This window comes from Humulus lupulus, chromosome 7, assembly GCF_963169125.1.
Source record: "Humulus lupulus chromosome 7, drHumLupu1.1, whole genome shotgun sequence".
Taxonomy (NCBI): Eukaryota; Viridiplantae; Streptophyta; class Magnoliopsida; order Rosales; family Cannabaceae; genus Humulus; species Humulus lupulus.
In genome coordinates this window covers 139,619,150-139,641,569 of record NC_084799.1, presented here as the reverse complement: position 1 = coordinate 139,641,569, position 22,420 = coordinate 139,619,150, and positions in this window count along the sequence as shown.

The following is a 22,420-nucleotide window of genomic DNA, read 5'->3' as shown; positions in this document are numbered from 1 at the left end:
CAAACTTGTTGTGACACAACCTTCACTAGTAAAATCAATGGTACTCTAGGAACAAGATATATCTAAAAGGGTAAAATGGTAATTTTATTCCCTTTTAATTATGAACCGTTAATACATGATTAACGTTGTATGTAATGATTATATCAATGGACACTTTATTCTTTAATAAAGTACTTGGTAAATATATGTCTATAATTATCAAGAGTTCAATCTCATATTTATAGTAGAGTAACCATGAGATTAATAAATATAATTATTTAATCAAAGAGCTTTGATTAATAATCTACTATTTATTGGAGCTTGATATTATAGGTTCATAGGTCCCCATGGTGGCTCTATTAACACCATATCAATGTAAGAGTTGATACAAGGGTAAAACTATAATTTGGAAATTTGAGAAGAATTTTATTCTTCAGGTCAAATATACAATTATATGATAATTGATGTTGAATAATTAATTTGGCATTAATTATTAATTTTAAAAATATATTTATTTATTTAAATATAGAATTTTTGAAACATATATAATAATTAATTAATTAATTTTTTAAATTAATTATTTTAGATGAGTGGGAGGAAATAAAAATGGTAAGTCAAAATAGTTTTGATTTATTGATTTTTAAAAGATGATGATAATGATGATCATTGATTTGAATTTTTAATTTTTAATTTTAAATTTAAATTTGAATTATGGTTGTGATCTTTTCTTTAAAAAGATAAATACCATATTTTATAGGAATAATTTGGGAGTTTGAGAAGAATTTTATTCTTTTGGTCAAGTATGCAATTATATGATAATTGAGGTTGAATAATTACTTTGGAATTAATTATTAATTTATGAAAATATATTTATTAATTTAAATATGTAATTTTCGAAATTCATATATATAAATAAATAAATAAAATTTTGAAATTAATTATTTTATTTGAGTGGGAGAAAATAAAATTGGTAAGTTCAAAAATAGTTTTTGATTTATTGAATTTTAAAAGATGATGATAATGATGATCATCAATTTGAATTTTGAATTTAAAATTTAAATTTTGAAATATGGTTGTTATCTTTTCCTTAAAAATATAAATACCTTATTTTGTGGAAGATTGATTTTAGTTAAATAAATAAATAAAAATAAAAATGCAATATCCCTTAAAAAGGGATATAGCAGTACACGCATGACACAGTCCAAGGACTGTGCCATGCGTATATCAATATATTGATATTGTATCAGTGTTGTTTTTATTTATTTATTTAATTAATTAATAATTTGAAAATAGTTTTTTCAAATTCGGTAAGTTAGATATTTACCTAAATCAATTCCTATAATCATTATGATATTATTATATTATTATTAGGAATAATAAGGTAATAAAATCATCTCTATATATATAATATAGAATAAAGAGAAGAAATATACACAATAGATAGACAATACATATACAATTCATTGGAGTTCTTAGAATTTTTTTTGTTAGACAAAAAGTCTTTCTTCTTCTTCTTTATTCTAACCACTCTCAGACCATAATCAAAGTTTTCATGTGTTGAGAAATACTTGTGATACCTAAAATTTTAAACCCATGTTCTCTATGTGCCCACGCACATCTTGAGGTGTAGAGAACATTCTGGAAGATCGTGGTTTGAGTACTCAAAACATTGGATAGGAAGATCGATAAATATACGAGAAGACTCAAGGACACTTGATAGACTTCAAGAGGTAATTGCTTGTGTTCTTGAATATTTTTATGATATATATAAATATATTTTATATTTATATATATTGCATAATTAATAATATTGTATGTTAATGTTTCTATTGGATGTTTTCTTGTTTATATAAACTATTTATATGAATGATGAAATTTTTTATTGTTGTACACAATGGGCTGACCATCAGGGGGTTTTGTGTGTTGCTCATCTGCTTAAAATGGATGCAAGGATAAGTTGGGATGTTGTGAAGTAGACACGTGACCTAAACACTATGACCTGGGCATATTTTATTCAAGTGTTTAGCAAAAAGTATTATAGTGCAGTTGTACTAGCAATCAGGGTGGATGAATTTGTGACTTTGGTTCAGGGAAGCCTTTCTATCACCGAGTAAGCTCAAAAGTTTGATAGGCTGGTAATGTTTGCTCCTGAGATAGTACCAACTAAGGCCTTGAGAGTCCAAGGTTTATGAGAGGACTAATTCCCATGATTGCTAGGGATGTAAAGATGAGCAGTGCTGAGGTGGTTAGTTACACTGATATTTTGGATAAGGCTCTTGATGCAGAGTACTTAGAGGATCGCATATGGAAGGAAAGTGCTGAAAGTAGGGAGGCCAACAGAAACAAGGCCTTCCAAGAGAACAATAAGAGGAAGGCCCATGAGGTTGTAACACCGCCAAGACCGCTACACTGTGTACCTGTAAAGTGCAAGACTTGCTAATTAAGTCATTAATTTAAAAACATGTCATTAGTTTAAGTGTTCTAGGGTTAAAAGACATTTTGGTCGCAAAAGATACATTTTATAAATTTACAAACAGTTTACAGAAGGGATCCCCAAAAGATCAGAGTTTAAAAGTTGAATTGCAAAACCCAACAGTTAAAAGTTTAGCCATACTAAGGCAAAATACAAGGTTCTAGTCCTCTTGTTCCTGTAGCCTCCTCAATCGTGGCGGCTGAGCGGCTTGCCATGTACATTCCACCCGCTGAGCTCTCCTATCAGGGCTGGTCCAACTTGCCCTTGCCTTTACCTGCACCACGTAGCACCCGCGAGCCAAGACCCAGCAAGAAAACATCATATACAATACAATCAATGATAATAGACAGTTAAATCATTACACATGTACTCCCTTCAAGTAATCCACAATAAATATTCAGCACATACATTTAGATTCAAGATACAATAAATCACATATCACATGATATTCAGGGCCGACGACTTAGGCCGCACCCCCTGTTTAACCCACTGACTCCGGCGTGCTTAAACCGAGCTCAGTGCATAATAAGCTGTCCTCGGCTACTAGTGGCCGAGCCGCGCCCTGTGCACTAGTGAAACCCTAGGCACCCTTAGGCCGTTGGTTCACTAAATAGCTTGCATGGCATAATACCATCATTTCAAGCCTTCACAATAGGGAACCCTTAGTCTCGTCACATATATTCAATCAGGTGCAGTTTTCTTACCTTTAATCCTTACAGTTATTGAATTACGAGCAACGCCCCTCAAGCACGATCCATTCCCGAGCCTAAGCCTTTATCACCTAGTCACAACCAAAGTATAGGGTTCTGTTAATATTCAAATATAGGTTTCTGGTTACAAAACTAACTCCCGGGGATCCAAATTCCACCAAGCACGGTGGTGAAATCAATCCTGAGCATACTAGACCACATTCCCATGCCTAAAACCCTCAAAAGTTCATGTGCACAACCAAGGGTTGTGGCCCTTGAAGCTTAGTCGCGGCCCTAGCCTCAAAACAGAACCAAGGCTATCTTGGACAAAGATACGCGCCGCGGCCCTTGCTTTGGGCGTCGCGGCGCCCACCCTTGGCCGAGCCTCCTTGGCTTTTCTTCAACCTAGGGCCGCAGCACTCTAGAACAGAGCCGCGGTCCTTCCCTTCATGCCCAGAAAACCCATCATTTTAAAGCTAAAAACCTCAGCCAAAACCACCCCTAAGCTTCCTACTTCAACACCAAACATATCCTTAACTCATGCTACACAATTTCAACAAAAACTCAGCTCAATAAACCATAGAAAATTCACTTCCAATCCTTGAAACTCTAAGAACATAAACACCCAATTATAATTAGTCAAAACTCAAATCATCAATTCATGAAACAAAGCTTACCTTCTTGATTGAACCCTTCCCTTAGCTAAAACCCAGCTGATTCCAAGGATTTCCCCAGCTCAATTCCACCATAACCATCAATTGAACAATACCTCAATACCCAGCTGAAACTCAAGTTCTAACCACAAGAAAAAGGAAATTCATGCTTACCTTGGTCCTGATTTAATCGTTGATTGTCTACTGAGCTAATCCCCAAGGTTTCTCCTGAATTCCTCTAAATCTCCAGCAATTCTTCAGCTCCAATTCCCCAATTCCCTTGAGTGTTTCTAGTTTGGTTCCCTTTGTTTTTTCTTAAGAGTGAGAGTGAGAGTAATCAGCTGAGTAGGAAATTAGGTCGGTTTATATTTTTCCTAAAGGCTTCCTAACTTTTGTCTTACTTGTTAAACTAGTCCCAAGGCTCGGGGTGCCGGAACCGTCCCCGAAGCCAAAACGATAAAATCCCCCAATATTCCCACCTAGACATCCTAACCTCAAATATATCTCCATATATTTATTTTCATAACCCGATAGTCCAAACCGCTACCCGATACCTAAAGTACCCCTGACTTGTCCAAAGTCATATCTTAAGTCCCGTTGTGACTTTTCCCGCTATCTGACCCTAAGATCGTCTCGAGTTGCGCTCTAAGAACCTGCCCACATAATAATGTGGTTCTCACATTTATCATATATATATATCATACTATCACATAATATCATTAATAATCATATAATCATTATTAATCACATATTCACACATTTAAGTCAATAATATTCACTCTAATCCCATTTATGCCCTCCCGGCACACTAATCAAGGCCCTTAAGCCTTAATATCGAATTTGGGTCGTTACAGTTAAAGCAGTGGCAATGACAAGAGGCCTACAACCTCAGCCCCAAATGCAAACAACCACAATCACCACAACCATCATAACAATGGTCATAACCACGGAAACCAGCATAATCGCAAGGTTGAATACCTTACCTGTCCCAATTGCTTGCGTCAACATCTAGGGGATTGTCAAGCAGGCAACAACAATTGTTACAAGTGCAGTCAGGCAGGCCATCTGAAGAAGGATTGCCCACAGTGGAGAGCAGAAGTAGGACAAGCAAAAATGGCAATCTAGTGCTAGCCAGAGTCTTTTCTTTGACTCAAAAGGAAGCAGGCAACAATAATACCATCGTCCCAGGTCAGCTTCCAATTTATTGTATGATATGTAGAGTCCTCAATGACTCTAGAGTGACTCACTCTTATGTTGCTATAAATGTAATTGATAATCTGGGAATGCCTTGTAAACTATTTTAGCATAGTTTTAATACCATGTTACCATCAGGAGACATTGTGTTGTCAACTAGGTGGTTGTAGTTAGCTTCCATAGTAGTTGAGGGTAGAGAGTACTCATCAGACCTCATAGAGTTAGACATACAAGATTATGATGTTATACTTAGCATGGACTGATTAGCCAAATATGGAGCAACAATAGACTGCCGGAGAAAGACAGTAGAGTTCAGACCTGAGGAAGGGGAACTCTTTTCTTTCAAGGGAGAAGTGACGGGATTTCACACACCCATCGTGTCAGCGCTAGAATCTTGGAACGTGATGCAACATGGGTGTTTAGCATGCTTGGCTAATGCGGTGGATAATTCTAGAGAGACCAACCTAAAACTAGAGAATGTTCTCATTGTTTGTGAGTTCTCAGAGGTGTTTCCTGAGGACTTACATGGTTTTCCACCGGACAGAGAAATCAAATTTGTCATTGAACTTGCACTAGAAACAACACCAATATCCAAATCACCCTACCAAATGGCACATGTAGAGTTAAAAGAACTCAAAACCCAGTTACATAAATTGTTGGACAAGGGATTCATACGACCTAGTCATTCGCCATGGGGAGCGCCAATTTTTTTTGTGAAAAAGAAAGATGGAAGTATGAGAATGTACATCGATTAATGAGAACTCCACAAGGTCACGATTATTTTCCTAGGATAGATGACCTCTTTGATCAATTGTAAGGGGCATCGGTGTTCTCAAAGATTGAACTGCGATCCGAGTAACATCAATTAAAGGTGAGGGAGGGAGATATTCCTAAAACAACATTCAAAACTCGCTACAGGCACTATGAGTTCTTAGTAATGTCTTTTGGACTCACTAATGCCCCCAACGACATTCATGGACATGATGAACAGATTGTTTAAGGACTACTTGGATAAATTCATAGTGGTGTTTATAGACGATATCCTTATCTACTCGAAGACTTAGGAGGAGCATGATGAGCACTTGAGGTTGACGCTCAATAAACTATGACAGCACCAACTCTATGCTAAATTCTCTAAGTGTGAATTGTTGTTGGAACAAGTGACTTTCCTAAGGCATATAGTGTCCAGGAATGGAATAGCAGTGGACCTTGCAAAGATCGAGGCCATTAGAGATTGGCCCCAACCCAAGAATGCCTCAGAGGTTCGAGGTTTCTTAGGATTAGTAGGTTGTCGATGGTTTCTCTAAGATTGCCACACCCTTGACCAACCTAACCTGCAAACACCAAAATTTATCATGGACAAATAATTGTGAGGAGAGTTTAGACTATGAGAATAAGTTAATCTCTGCATCGATCCTTGTGTTGCCACAGAGGGAGGGAGGTTTGTGGTGTATTGTGATGCATCTAAGAATGGCTTGGGGTGTTTATTGATATAGAATAGGAAAGTGGTAGCATACACCTCGAGACAACTCAAGGATTATCAGCAAAGATACCCCACCCATGATCTTGAATTGACAACAGTAGTGTTCGCACTAAAAATATGGAGGCACCATCTTTATGGAGATAAGTGTGAGATTTACACTGATCATAAAAGTCTGGTGTACTTCTTCACCCAGAAAGAGCTGAATATGAGACAACAGAGGTGGTTAGAATTAGTAAAGGACTATGATTGCGAAATTCTATACCACCCAGGAAAGACCAATGTGGTGGCTTATGCATTGAGTAGGCATGGATATGGAAGTGTCTCAACTCTGGTAGGGTTCAACCATCTTAAAATTGATAAGTGTTAATTTTATTTAAATTATTTTGTAGAAAATATGTGATTTTTATTTGTTAATTGATTTATTTTAGTAATTGTTAAAAGTGAGTTCTTGAGATTCGGTTGTGTGCACCAAGGTGCATGATTAGTAGAAATGCACCCTAGCACTTGTGTGTGTGCATGGTGAGCATGCAATAGTTTTTTCCATGCAATATTATAGATTATTATTTATTTATTATTTGGTTTATTTATTTAAGAAAAAGGGAAATGATGGGAATTTTTTTGTATGGATATTTTGAAAGCTACTGTTTATATTAGAGATTCGGGAAATAAATTGGAAGAGGGGAGAGAGGGGTTGGCGTGTGAGGCTAGTAGAGAGGAAGGGTGGACTTGTTTCTATTTTGGGAGGATTAGTCTTTAGCAAAGAATCAAGGAAATGGGAAAAGTCTACCATTTTCATTATGATGGAATATTTGTGAATTAATAGGCAAAATAATGGGATATTACAATTTAGAAATTTCCTTTTCTTTCCTACCTCTAGGGTTCAACCATTAGGGGTTATATAAAGGAAGGATGAGAGCTTGAAGGCTCTTGGTGGATTTCGACTAGAGAGAGAAAGTGAGAGAGAGAAGCAAAGAAAGGAAGAAAGAAAGAAAGAGCTCGCAGAGGAGAGAAAAGAGAGAAAGGAAGGGGAAGAAAGGGATTTAGAAAATTGTAGGGTAATGTTGTAGTTCTCATGTTATTTTTTTTATCTTTCTCTCCATCTAAGCTCTAAGCAATAGCATGTCTTTCTTGGGTTTTGTCTTAACATAGTTCTTGAAGTGCCAAAAGATTGATGAACTTTGTGGGCTTTGATCACTATCAAAGGAGGTAGTGGATCTCTAGCCTTATTCATGTTTTGTTGTTATTATAATTCTTGCTATATTTTGGTTGTTGTTTGTTTTGAGAAGACATGATTATGATATATGTGATATGTTGTTTTGGAAAACTTAAGGGGTTGTTTTGATGGTGTATGTTTCGGCCTAGTACATGTTTTACGCTCTTGTTGTTGAATCTTTTGATTTGAAAAACATGCTTATGGAATTGGGTATATGGTTATGATGCATTAATAGATTAATGCATATTAGGGTTATATATGTGTTGTCTTTACATTTTTGGGTAATCTAGGATTCTTATGTATATCACAATTATTGGTTCTATGCATGTTCACTGTTTTGAAGATATAAACGTGTTATGGTTTCTTTTCTTTTAGAATGTTTGGTTTTAATTTCTCTTCTTATCTTGTTGCCACTTGAAATATGCTAGGCTGTTTAAGGTTTGAAATGGGTATAAGTTTCTTTAAAAATGTTAATTTAGTTTTGTATTTGGATGCTTGAACTATTATTGTTTCTTGAAATACATGAAATGGTGGAAATATGCTAAGTGATGATTTAAACATGATTAAGATGTATCTTTTAAATGAATGTACTTGCTGTTTTTTTCTTCTAATTTTCGTTGTGGTAATTAATCAATGATTTTAAAATGCACAAGTTACCTCAAAATTATATTTTAGAACTTCTGCAAACAAGAGATATTTTTTTTAACATTTTAATGGGGTTTTTTTTTGTATTTAATTAAACACATGCCTTTTTTTTTATATATATTTTGTGAAAGAAAATATATTTTGTCAAATTATGTGATTTTAAACAAATAAAAATGCTTGCTGAAAATTTTAATTTATTGAAATATCTTTTAAATACAATATATAAGGTATATGCTCAAATAAAATTAAGCCCTAGATTATATACATGAAAAATGTGATTTTCTAAACTTTTAAATATGGAATATTTTAACTAAAATAGTGCAGTTTTTATTTATAAAATAATTAACTAAGTAAGCATCATTTTTATGAGACTAAGTATTTTATTTGAGTAAAAGGATGAGATAAAGAAATTTGTTCAACTTAATTAAAATTATGATATTTATGAAAATGTGGTAACCTTGAGACATTATTATTTTAACAAAGTTAAATATGTAATTTTTATTTATTCATTGGGTTAAGGGAGTGAGTACCAAAATTGTTTTATCTTAAATAATTATGATTAACTCTTTAGTAATAGTTAATTTGGTTAATTAATTATATTTGGTGAGAAAAGAAATAGAAAATGGTCCTATACTTCTGTAATTATTTTATTTAAGAATAATAAATGAGATTAATATTTGGAAAATGACAACTAAAGTAAAATAGTTCTTTTAGTTATATTTTGAGTACGATTATAATATAGCCTTGCGATATAAATCAAGTTGGTAAAATATTTTTTTTTATAATAAAATCTTATGCAATTTATAAGAATTTAAGGGACTAAAATCGACCAACTTCTACACGCATTTTAAGAACCTTTCCCATGTACGCATGACGCATGACGCATGCAAGTTTTGTTTTACGTTTAATTGGGTAAACGTTTGTTGTTTGACATTTGTTGAGATTACAATAGTAAGGTTGAGAGTTATTCTTCTATGATTTTGTGATGTAATTTGTGCCACGTGTGCATGACTCATGAACACGTGAGGTATGTTTGTTGAGCACACGTAGTCTTACTTGATATTGAGACGAATGTGTTGGGTTGTGATTTTAGGCTCATTGTGAATCATCACTACTACAAAATATGGCTTTCTCTGCGGTTTTTTTCCTTAATACACTGCGGTTTTTTGGAGTAATTGGAACCGCAGTGTATTCGACCGCAGAGAAAAGTGTTACTTTTCACTGGGTTTTTTTTTTAAAAAATAAGCGGAGAGAAAGATTTTTTTTTAATATTCAATTATTTTTCTTTTCTTTTCATTTATAATTTGATTTCAGATTAATTTTTTTTAATACCAATGAAATTATATTAATAATACTATATTCAATACAAAATTATATTTAAATTTTTTAATATAAAATACCATATTTTATATAAATACTTTTATATAATAATATAGCATATAACATAATCTTATACACGTAATTTTATAAATTATTATCTACATAAACATAATGTATAAATTAAAATTAAGAAAAAATATTCGCATATCATTACTAATTAAAATGTGCCATTTATATATATACATAAGTAGTTCAATATACACACATAAGAAAAATTAATAAGAACATACGAATCAAGTTAGTAAGTTACAAATAAGAAAAATTAGACTTCATAAATAAATGACATCAATCTTGCAAACAAGTCGGTTTGTAGTGGGAGTAGGTTGTCCTTGACACTGAATACGTTTTTGCCAAACCACTACAAAATTGACAAGTAAATATAGATTAGATGATTAAGTGCCATATATAATTTTTCTTAAAGAAAAAAAAGTATAAATATAACATACTTTCTTCAATAACTTCTGCCGGATTTGGTGCATTTACAAGATCATAAATGTATCTTAATACATAAAAATCACATTTTGTGTCCATTCGGCGGACGACGAGCCCATGTGTTAGTGCAACATATTGGACATCACTGATAACCTTTTGTGCTTAACCCTAACATTTATTTCCATATGCAGGGAAATCATTAACAGTCCACAACAACACAACTTTTAAGTTAAATACTTCTTTCTTAAAACCGTCATGTATAATTTTAATCAATATATTAATCTTTAAAAAATTGGGCAAATTTTCCTCTTTTTCTATAGTATATTCCAAATTATTACTACCTATAAATTCAATTCAAACAAACACAACAATCAACATGCATAATTTTGTCCATAAACCACCGCAACACACAGAATTTGCAGAACCTACTTCACTAAGACACACATATTCTCAACCTTCTGTTATCTCTGCAGCACGCAATTTTATCTCAGAACCTACTTCTCTATAGATGAATATCTAATATATTAAAACTCCTGTAACAATAGTATGTATAATATCAAAAAGAAAAATAAAACATTAGGTAGTAATTATTACTCACCTTCAAAATTAATCTTCAACAATTTCGACACATACACTTCAAATTCAAACAAGTATTTCCTACAATAAAAGTTTAAACAATGATTAGTAAATATGGTAATTGGTATGATTTAGAGTATTCAAAATTATTTATTAAATTAAAATCAGTACTCAAATTTTAACTAGTAACTTTCTAATAAATTAGTTAAACCACTAAAATTAAATTTACTAAACCATAATTACAAAATTAGTGAAAAATTAATAATAAATTTGGATTCCTAAAATAATTAACAAAAATTAACTTAAAAAAATTCATTATGTAAATAATATAAAAAGATATGAAAAACAATATATTGTAAATAATTAACATAATTAATATTAACATTATGAAAAAACAAATACATTAGGTATTAATATCCCAAAATCTAAAATATTAAAAAAAAATAAAGTCAAGTTTAAGAGATCAATACATGTTTTGAAGCATGACACTGTCTTATAATCCTCCACAAACATTAAAAAACGTCCAAAAATTTCAAAAAAAACTCAACCTATAAACATACATTAAAACTTCATCAAACCCACTCAAAATATCTTCATTTTTGACCTAAAACTTCAAAATAAATTATTTTTATGAATATATATACATGATTTAAAGCATTAATGTGGAAAAAAACACATAAAAAGGGTGAAGATGGTGATTATTGTGGCTGGGGACGATGGATTTTCCGTTCTCGCGCGCGACTAAAATGAGAGAAATGAGGAGAGTGAAGGGTCGGGGTCAAGTATATGGGGAAGGGGACTTTTCTTCGCGGTTATTATGAAAAACCCGTTGAGAAAAGTAGTGAATATTTTCTTTGCGGTTTTTTCATAAAAACGTAGAGAAAAGTCTCCGCCTCCCCATTCAAATCTTTTCTCAAAGATTTTTATTTAAGGTTGAAAAAAAAACGCAGAGAAAACCTATATTTGTAGTAGTGCATACCTCTATTTAAATTGCTTGGACTTGAGGTAAGGAAGTTAGCTAGAATTTCTATGAATTATATTATGAGAAGTATTAGCTATTATGTTATGAGTTGAATGAGCCATTATGTTATGAGATGAGCTGGTTGTATATATGCTTGTATGTTGTATGAAAAGCAGTAGGTTGTTAGAGTGATGAACGCGACACAACAAAAGAGTTACTAAGTGTTAGGATTAATGCCCTAAAAGTATGTAAAGATATTTTATTGGATTTAAATAAAAGAACAATTTTATTATACTTAAGTGTTATAATTATTGTTCGAATTAATTATATGATAATATCAAGAAAATTCCCTATTCATTCATGATAATATGATATTGTATTAGTACGAGAGAATTAAGACCATATATAATGAATAAAATAGTCAATAACACAATAAAGTATAGAATCTTTAATGAATGATTACTAGTACGGTTTGCTAAGCATACGAGATGCGAGTAATCTAGATACGGATTACTGATGTGGATAGACATTGTTGAGTCTAGTTTTTATCATGTTTTGGTGATGTTTTTAGTAGTCTTTTATTTCGTTTTTCTTTCATTTAGTGCGGGTTTATGCTTTGTTTGTCTTTCTTTGTGAATATCAGGAAGAATTGAGCATGTGGAAGAAAATGCCAAAGAAAGGGAAGAAATAACCAAGTTTTTTTTCATCATATTTTGATAAAGAATGGTTCTCAACATAATTTAGAAGTGTTGGTGAAATTTTGGGATGAAAACTTGAAGAATTGAGAAATCCCTTAAGAGCCACGACATGAGCAAAGTGGAGCCGCGGCTAGGTGGGAAACAGAACCAATGTTTTCAAGGCAATCCTCGGGCCGCGGCATGGCTAGAGAGAGCCGCGGCATAGATGGGCATTTTGCCCAGAACTCGTCGACGCGGGCCGCGGCATGGCTACATGGGGCCGCGGCATGGATAGAGCTTTTTGCCCAGGGAATTGGATACGGGCAGCGACATAGTGAATGAAGAGCCGCGGCCCGCCTCTTTAAAATTTGAAGTTCTAGGTTTTAATATGGCGAAAAAGAGGTAAAAAGGGGATGTACGGACGAGGGAGAGGAATGCTGGTTTTGAAGGCTCAAGCTTAGAGTATTTTTACATGTTTTTCTTCTTTTCCTGATGTTATCTTTAATTTTTGTTGTGATTAGCACTATGGCTATGAACTAATTTTCTGTTTAGGATGTTTAATTGAATCACTTGAATCCCTGTTATGAACTAATGAAATTTTAATATTCTTCTTCTTCAATCTTCTTCAATTCCATATAATCTGTTCTTATAGATTGATTATTGATTGGCCATCTTTAGTCATTTACATATGTTTTTAAGTCAAAATCTGAGAAGTGAGATTTAATTCTGCTATGGTTATATTGGACATAATTCTAATTTAGAACGAAAGTATCTGAATTAATTGTGTAACTGTTATTAAGTTGTTGAGATTAATGCTACTTTTGTGGTTCAATTTACCATAGAAATATAGGAAATTGTCACCTAGGTTGAGTTTATAATTCATAGTATGATTATAGGCTGTTGTATCAACTTGTTAATTGAATTAGGTAAAAAGAAGAAGAATTCACACTCTGCATTAGGGAATAATAGGGAGGATAGTTGATGAGATTGAATATCCTAATTGTTTCTCAGTGATTAAATTAAAAGTTTTTCTATTAGTTGTTATTCCATTCAATTTTCAATTATTGTTTCTGCAATTTATAGTTTCTTTTGCTGTATTTACAAAAATCAAGAATTTCAATTCATCAAATAGAACAAGAAATTAATTGACTGGTAATTGATAAATCAGTCCTTGAGGACGATACTTGGTTTTACCATTTTATTACGAATTTGCGACTGTGTGCACTTGCATAGCAAAAAATATCACAACAAACATCTTAGTAAATGTGTTGTATATAATAGAGATTATATATGACAAGGTCGATGAGAATTAATTATCTTTATAAACTTGTCATTTGACATAAATATTTAATTCTTATCATAATAGATGATCATTTCTAGATCAGTCTAAATCCTGAGTATTCATGAACTCCTATTTGTGTTTATTGGATCTTTTGATTCACTTGCTAAGGTCTCTTAGAATAATGAGGCTAATGACTATTGTTTTGGAGATTCAATATCATGGGTGGCTGGGAACATGAATTATAATATAGGAATCCATGCTTTCCTAACAGATCGAATATTGGTTCCCTTAAGGGTTAATTATGGAGCTGAATAGTTATTGAGCTCAAATATATAATTATATTATAGATTAATTATTCGCTAGTGAATTAATGGTACTTAAGGATCAAGAGGTAATTAGAAGGGTAAAACGGTAATTTTGACCAGCTCTAATTAACGAACCAATAATGGGGGACATAACTACATATATTGATTATATCAATGGACTACAAGAGAAAACTCTGTAAATATAATTTTATAAATACTTAGAGTGCAATTCCATATTTATAGTGGAGTAATCATGGAATTAATAAATAAGATTATTAGATTAAAGAGTTTGATTAATATTTTGATTAATATTCTGGTTTATTGGAGCTTCGTATTATAGGTCCATGGTCTCCATATCACCTCTGTCCTACACTGTCAAGGGTAAGGTTGTCAAAAGAAAGATTTGTAGAGAGAATGAATAAATTGCAAAGGAATTAATTCTCGAGGGCAAGAAAATAATTATGTGATAATTATGTGTAATTGATTAATTATGAATTAATTCATTAACTATATAGTTTTTATTTTTAAAAACTATAGGTTAAAACTAATATTTATCTTGTTTGGATTAATATAAAGAGAGAAAATAATAAATATCTTATTTAGAATATGATATTTATTTATTTAATTTAAAATTGATATTTTTAGATAAAGTTAATTTTGAATTAATTGATATTTATGTTGGGATAAATATATTGTCTTAAAATTTGATTAAATAAATAAATGAGAAAATTAGAGAAACCCTAATAGGGTTGGGCGACACACATTGTTTAGTACAGTGTGTGGCGCCTAACTCAGGGATTTTTATCACTGGGATTTGAATTTTGAATTTCAAATAAGTTTGTTTAATCAGTTATTTAATTTTTTTTAAATATGATTTAAATAAATAATTAAATATAAATATATGACCAGTTTTAATTTGAATTTTTTTTAATAAAATAAAGATTATTGAATTAGATTAAATAATTTTATATAAGTTTGATAGTACGTGACTTTAAGAATAAGCTTTTAATTTTTATGAGATTAAAAAATACTGTCTCTCTCTCTAAAGCGATAGTTTTCTCTAATCCCGAAAACTATTCTAAACCTCTTCTCTCAGTCAAATCTCTCTAAATCTCATGTGTTGAGTACATCTAGAGAGTCACATAAATCAACATTTTGAATACTATATGCCCACACACGTCATTGTGTGTTTGAGGATTGGTCTGGAAGATCAAGGTGTGAGCTTTCAGAAAACTGGATAGGAAGATCGTTGATTTTATACAAAAAGACTCAAGGACACTTGATAGGCTACAAGAGGTAATTCCTGATCTTTTTTGTATGTGAATTAATGTTTATATATGTATATGATCCTGGGTGGTATTAATATTTATTAAAATGGGTCCATATATTCCGCTGCACACATTTGATTTTTCCATTTAATACAAACACTAAGGATATGGCGTAACTCATAGGGCAGATGCGCCGAGGTTATTCGAGGACAAGAGCTCCTGTTTACCTCATAGAAGATGACTTATTGGTTTACGCTTTACTGATTGCCTCCTAGAACTTTCTTGCTTTATTTGTTATGATGATATATTAAGATAAAGTGCATGGTTATAATATGATTATGATCTGATATGATATGTTATGAGCTTACGTTATGAAGTAGACTGTAATGTGTTTCTTTGTAATTGTTGTATTTTATTTGTACTTACTCACTGGGCTTTTAGCTCACCCCATACCTTTCCCCTTTCAGGTAGGCAATATGATTTCTTCTTATCACACACTGTGATGTGGGGAGTTCCAACGTCTAAGCATGTATGTCGCGGGGCTTCCATGAGCGATTAAACGATCTAGACAAACGTCAAGAATGTTTATGAACTTTTATTTTATGGCTTATGATTTTATTATGCTACAGTGGGACTTTACCTTTATTTTTAAAACTGTAAAATAGATACTGCATTTTATTTTAAATAATTGGGCCAAAATTGCATGTTTTGACAAGGCCCTACTGAACTTTTCTAAAAAATGGTATTTTTCTAATAAATATGAACTGAGTGACGTTTTTACAAAGAGAATAGAATAGGGCATTGTTACACTCTGGATCGAGAAATATTTCTTCGAGCTCATCTAGATCTTGGAACTCAGAACGGTCTTCACCTATTCTTGGGTCTATTTCATCTGATTGGGTATTGTCATTTCCAATCTCCTGAGATTCTTTCGCTTCTTCGGCAATTTCCATTGCATGAGACCCCTCGTTCTCTTTAATTACCACCATGGCATGCTGCCCGGGTTGTGAGTTTCCCCTCATGGAAATGCTATAGCATTGCCTAGCAGCGAGTTGATCCCCTCTTAAAGTGCATATCCCTGAGGATAAAAGGAACTTCATGGCCAAGTGTTGAACATAAGTTATGGCCTTGAACGCCATCAGCACTGGTCTCCCCAAGATTGCATTGTAAGCGGTTGGGTAGTCAATTACAACGAACTTAAGCATTTTAGCAACAACCTGTGCCTCTTATCCCATGGTTACAACGAGCTCGATTGTTCCTATTGCTTCCATCCCTTCTCTTGGAAACCCATAAAGAATCGTGGAGGTCACCTTTAGGTCGGATATAGATAGTCCCATATTTTCAAGAGCGGACCTGAATCATGTGGTTAAGATCTTTACTTCATTGCATTTTATGGGATGGTGGATATTTTTCATCTTTTCATTTCTTACCCATACCGCACTCACCCCTACCTTTTTTTAATAGGTGGAAAAGTTGGCCTTACGATTGAGATTCCTAAGAGAAACCCTCTATGTTGGATCAAGTCACTTGGCCAACTCATATGCCTGACCAAATGTTCCAATTCTTAGGCAACGAAAGGGATTTTTGGCCCTTGCTGATTTGATAAGTTGGGGATAGAACCCTTCAGCAGAGTGACGTGTTCGAGTGGTGTGTGGCATGCTTTCTCAAGTTGTTTTCATGTTGTGCCTTTCTTTTTTGGGCAGCTAAATCCAATCTCCTCATCATTGCAACATAGTCATCAACTCATGGAATGACACCTTGTATTGAGAAGTGACCTCAAGGCCAAGAGGGGCGAGTCCAAACTACTGACCAATCTTGTGGAACATTACCCTGAGGAGAAGGGTTTGGCTGACCACGAGGCGTGACCACACAAGCTGTTCTGGCAGACCACAAGGCTGCTACTTGTGGGTATTGGTCTGGGCCATGCCTTCTTGCAACACAGACGATGCCATAAATTGGGATGAAAATGCTTGTAGTATTTATGGTGAAATTCGGAATGGTAATTAAATGTTGAAACAGAGTTTAGATCTGTCGAGACAGAATCTGAACTTGTCACGACAAAAACTGAACACAATAAAAGACAATGCAAAAAACAATAAAGAACACAACAAATTTTTACAAGGTTCAGAAACCCTTTCGGATAACCTACTCTTTAGGGCCACGCCCAGAGAATAAAACCAATTAATAAAGAATCACAAGTACAAAATATTGACTTAAACAAAACAAGACTCCATCTTGAGATTTGTCGCAACATTGTTGTACTTCTCTTCACTAATCTGATTCTGATTGAAATGCTCAAACACTTGAACTCCCTTCAATGGCCAGTGAGTGCTTACATCCTCTCAACGCAAGGCTTGTAAAAATCCTCTCCCAAAGACTTATAAAAATTATGTTCAAATTACAACATGTATTCACTCATGAGAAGGTTATAGCTTATGCATCACGATAGCTAAAGGAGTATGAGCAGCAGTATCCTACCCATGACCTGGAGTTGGCAGCGGTTGTATTCGCACTGAAAGTTTGGCGACATTATTTGTATGGAGAAAAGTGTGAGATATACACCAACCACAAGAGTTTGAAGTATTTCTTAACCGAAAAGGACCTGAACATGAGGCAGAGGCGTTGGCTGGAGTTGGTGAAGGACTATGACTGCGACATTCTTTACCACCCAGGGAAAGCGAACGTAGTGGCAGATGCATTGAGAAAGAGGAGTCTGGGACAGTTGTTTAGTTATAATCAAATATCGAGAGAATTGGCAAGGGAGATGTCTAGAGCGAAGATAGAATTAGTTGTGGGCCGGTTGGCCAATATTAATTTGCAGTCGACTCTACTGGAGCGGATTAAGCAGGGTCAGTTAGTGGATGCACAATTGCAGGAAGTTAGAGGGAATGTCTTAGCGGGAGTGGCTAAGGACTATTCCATCTCTAAGGTTGGTTTGCTACGGTATTAGGGTCGGATCTGTGTTATGACTCATATGGGGATTAGACGTGAGATATTGTATGAATCCCATACTACACCGTACTCACTTCATCCAGGCACCATGATAATATACCAGGATCTACGGACGTTGTATTGGTGGCCTGAGATGAATAAGGATGTGGTGGAGTACGTGGCCAGGTGTTTGACCTGTCAGCAGGTGAAGGCTATGCATCATCGGCCAACGGGGTTGCTACAGCCTTTGGGTATTCCTGAGTGATATTACTATGGATTTTGTGGGAGGTTTGCCCCGGACAGTGGGGCTTCATGACTCGGTGTGGGTGATAGTAGATAGATACACCAAGTTAGCTCACTTTCTTCCAGTGAAGACGACTCATACTGTGGATCAGTATGCGGAGATGTATGTGAGGGAGATTGTGCATCTCCATGGGGTTCCTAAGTCTATATTGTCAGACCGGATCCTATCTATACCTCCAAGTTTTGGGGTAGTTTGCAGAAGGCTATGGGGACTCAGCTGAAGTTCAGCACGACCATTCATCCTCAAACTGATGGACAGTTGGAGAGGATGATTCAGGTATTGGAGGATATGCTCAGAGCGTGCGTGTTAGACTTTGAGGGGTCTTGGAGTAAGTATCTCCCGTTGATAGAGTTTTCATACAACAACAGTAATCAATCAACAATTGGAGTAGCTCCATATGAGATATTATATGGGAGAAGATGTAGATCGCCCATTCATTGGGATGAGATGGGTGAGAGAAGGTATTTAGGACCGAACATGGTTCAAAAGACTAATGAGGCTATCGAGAAGATTTGAGCTCGAATGCTCGCTTCACAGAGCAGACAGAAAAGCTACGCTGATCTTAAGCATAGGAATGTGGAGTTCTAGGTAGGGGACCACATGTTTCTGGGAGTCTCACCACTACGGGGGGTGAGAAGGCTTGGGAAGAAGGGCAAGCTGAACCCTAGATTCATCGGACCTTTTGAGATCCTGGAGAGGATTAGGCAGGTGGCTTACATATTAGCTCTACCACCATCATTGTTGGGAGTTCATAACATATTCCATGTTTCTATGCTTCGGAAGTACGTCTCAGATACAACTCATGTGTTGAAGTATGAGGACTTAGAATTACAGACAGATTTGTCTTATAAGGAGCGACTGGTTCAGGTTTTAGACAGGAAAGACAAGGTTCTATAGAACAAGACGATTCCTCTAGTTAAAGTGTTAAGGAGGAATAACAAGGTTGAGGAAGCGACCTGGGAGCTTGAGTCAGCGATGCGGGATCAGTATCCCGAGTTATTCAGGTAAATTTCGAGGACAAAATTCTCAGTAGGAGGGGATAGTTGTAATGACCCAATTTCGAGGAATAGCAAGGGCCTTGATTAGCGTACTAGGAGGGCATAATTGGTTTATGTGTGATTAAATGGTTAAATGCATGATTATGTGGCATGCATGATTATATGGTTATATGGATATGTGATATGCATGTTTATGAGTATAAAATATGCATGTGGGCCTTGTTTAGTTTATAAGGGCATATTTGTAATTTTGGCCCATTGAGGGCATAAATGTGATTATGTATGATAAATTGTCGAGACCACATTATTGTGTGGATATATTTGTAGCATATGGCTTGAGACGGTCCTAGTGAGCGGATTGGCGAAGTAGTCACAATGGGGATTAATACCCGGCTCGGGGGAAGCCTGGGGTTATTTTTGGGAATTTTGGGGATATCTTGGGAATTATTAGATATTGAGTAAATAGTTGGTAATTAATTGGATGATGGGATTAGTTGATAAATATTAGGAACATTTGAGGAATTAGCGAGAACTAGGGGAAATGACCATTTTACCCCTAGGGTCAACTTGAGGGCTAGTTAATTAAGAAGGGCATAATGGTCTTTGCCTAGGAACTAAGGGATATACTCAATAAGTATTTGAGGTTAGCCACATACTAGAAAAAATTGGAAACTTTGAGAGATACTCAGAAATCTCTCTTTCTCCCTCACGGATTGCCTCTCTCTCTCTCTTTACTTTGGAGCTAAGGTGAAGGGGCTGTTGAATTTTGGCCAGGAGCTGGGAACTAAGTTGGTTCTAGGTTGGGTCAAGCTGAGGAAAGGCAAGTTTGAGACAGCTAGAGGATTTTTTGAGAAGTTAGGGTCATCAAATTCAGGTAAAACTCTTGTTCCTCACCTTTGAATTTACCAAGTAGAACTGATTAGTTTGAAGCCTAGAACATGTGTTTTATTTATGGAATTTGAGTAGAATTGGACTGGGTTTTTGGAGTGATGAATTCTGGTTGAAATTGAGTTGTGATTAAGGTGCAATTGCTAAGGTTTTTGTGATTAGAAATATGGGATTTAATTTTGAATTTGTAGCTGGTTTAGTGTTGAATTGAGAGGAGTTGGGGAAAATTCTGGGTTAATCTTGGTGTTCTTGGCTGAGAGATGCATGGGAAAAACCTAGATTTTCTGGGTTTGAAGGGGACGCACCACAACCCAGCCCTGGGGCGCCACGGCGTGTGGCCATTTTGGCCTGCGGATGTCTCTGACTTGGGGGCGCGCCGTGACTCATCAGGCCAAGTCGCGACCCGCCTCCCCTTTGGCTTGGGTGCTTGCTCTCTAACTTGGGGGCAAGTCGCGACCCACTAAGCCGAATCACGACCCACCTAGGGATTTTAGCCTTAGAATTTATTCTAGAATTGGTAAGGCTCGGGGGTTCAAACCTAGGCACTCGGGACAATTTCTATTACCCGGTTTAGTAGGAATTGAGGTCCCGGAGGCTAGTTTGTCTCTCCTAGGTATTTATTTGGAATTGAAGTTGATGGATACCCATTGGCCTTTGTGACTAGGTTTATTGCTAAGGCTCGGGGCTGGGAATCGTGCTCAGAACCTGTTGACGGTGAGAACTCATCAACTATGTCACGTTAGAAAAATCAAAGTGTAGTGCTTATGAATGAAGAACTTCAAAAATCCAAACAGAAACTTAGAAAATAGTTGTAGAAGAAAATGGGGAAAAGAACTTGTATTTCTCTTTTGTATCCAGCTACAATGTTTTTTCCAACCCCCTTCAATGTTGAAGAGGGGTTCCCTTTATAATGGGCTCTAATGGCCCCTGATACATTGTGGTCCAGGGGACTATATGGTACACAAGTACATTGTCAGGAGAGTGGTATCAGGTGTAGTGGCATTGGGAGAGTGGTGGTTGGCTCTGGTGGATGGTCAGAGTTTATGGGAGCACCTCCACTTTCGTACGCGATGATGCCTCCACTACTCGCCTAGCACGAGTGTCAAAGATGGGTTGGTGAGGACCGTAACAGGTACCTCACTTGTATGACCACTACTTGTCTGGCATGGGTGTTGTCCTTGTATCCTGACACCTCTTTGATTGGTACGTATATTCCGTACCAATATGTGTACCTTGCACCTGGTCAATGTTTTCACCTTCCGAAGATGTGCATGTTGATCTAGTCCCTTCATGCCTATCTAAGCATCAGATTGCTTATTGACTGGAGTGGTTGGACAAAAGGGGTGAGGTGTGAGAGGTCTCGCGGGGTGCTCAAGCATAAGGCCAACTCGCGGGTGAACTTAGGTGTGAAGCCTTCTCATCAGGTCTTAGGCACGGGGCTATGTAGGGAACGCCCCTCCTGGGCACAAGGCACACTCCTCATGTGCGCGAGACGTGCTTCGTGAGGCATGCCACTCTTGGGCGCGAGACACCTCCTTTCACAAGGTGCGAGGTCATCTGGGGCAGGCGCACGAGACGTGGGGCGCTGCATGGTGCGCGAGCCGTGGCCTCGCTGGCAGTCACGAGACGCTAGCCTCGCGAGGGGCTGATGCGCGAGACATGGCCTCACTGGGGCCGTCGAGTGGAGGCAGTCACAAGACACTGGCCTCGTAAGGGGCTGATGCGCGAGACAAGGCCTTGCTGGAGAGCACCGAGTGGGGGCAGTCACGAGACACTGGCCTCGCGAGGGGCTAATGCACGAGGCATGGCGTCGCTGGGTGTGCCAAGGGGAGGTAGGCACGCGTCTCGCGAGGCATGGCTTCGCTGGGGGCACCGAGTGGAGGCAGTCACGAGACACTGGCCTCGCGAGGGGCTAATGCGCGAGGCGTGGCCTCGCTGGGTGTGCCACGAGGAGGTAGATACGCATCTCGCGAGGCATGGCTTCGCTGGGTGTGCCAAGAGGGGGTAGGTGCCCGTCTCGCGAGGCATGGCTTCGTTGGGTGCGCCAAGGGGAGGTAGGTGCGTGTCTCGCAAGAAGTGGAATGATGGT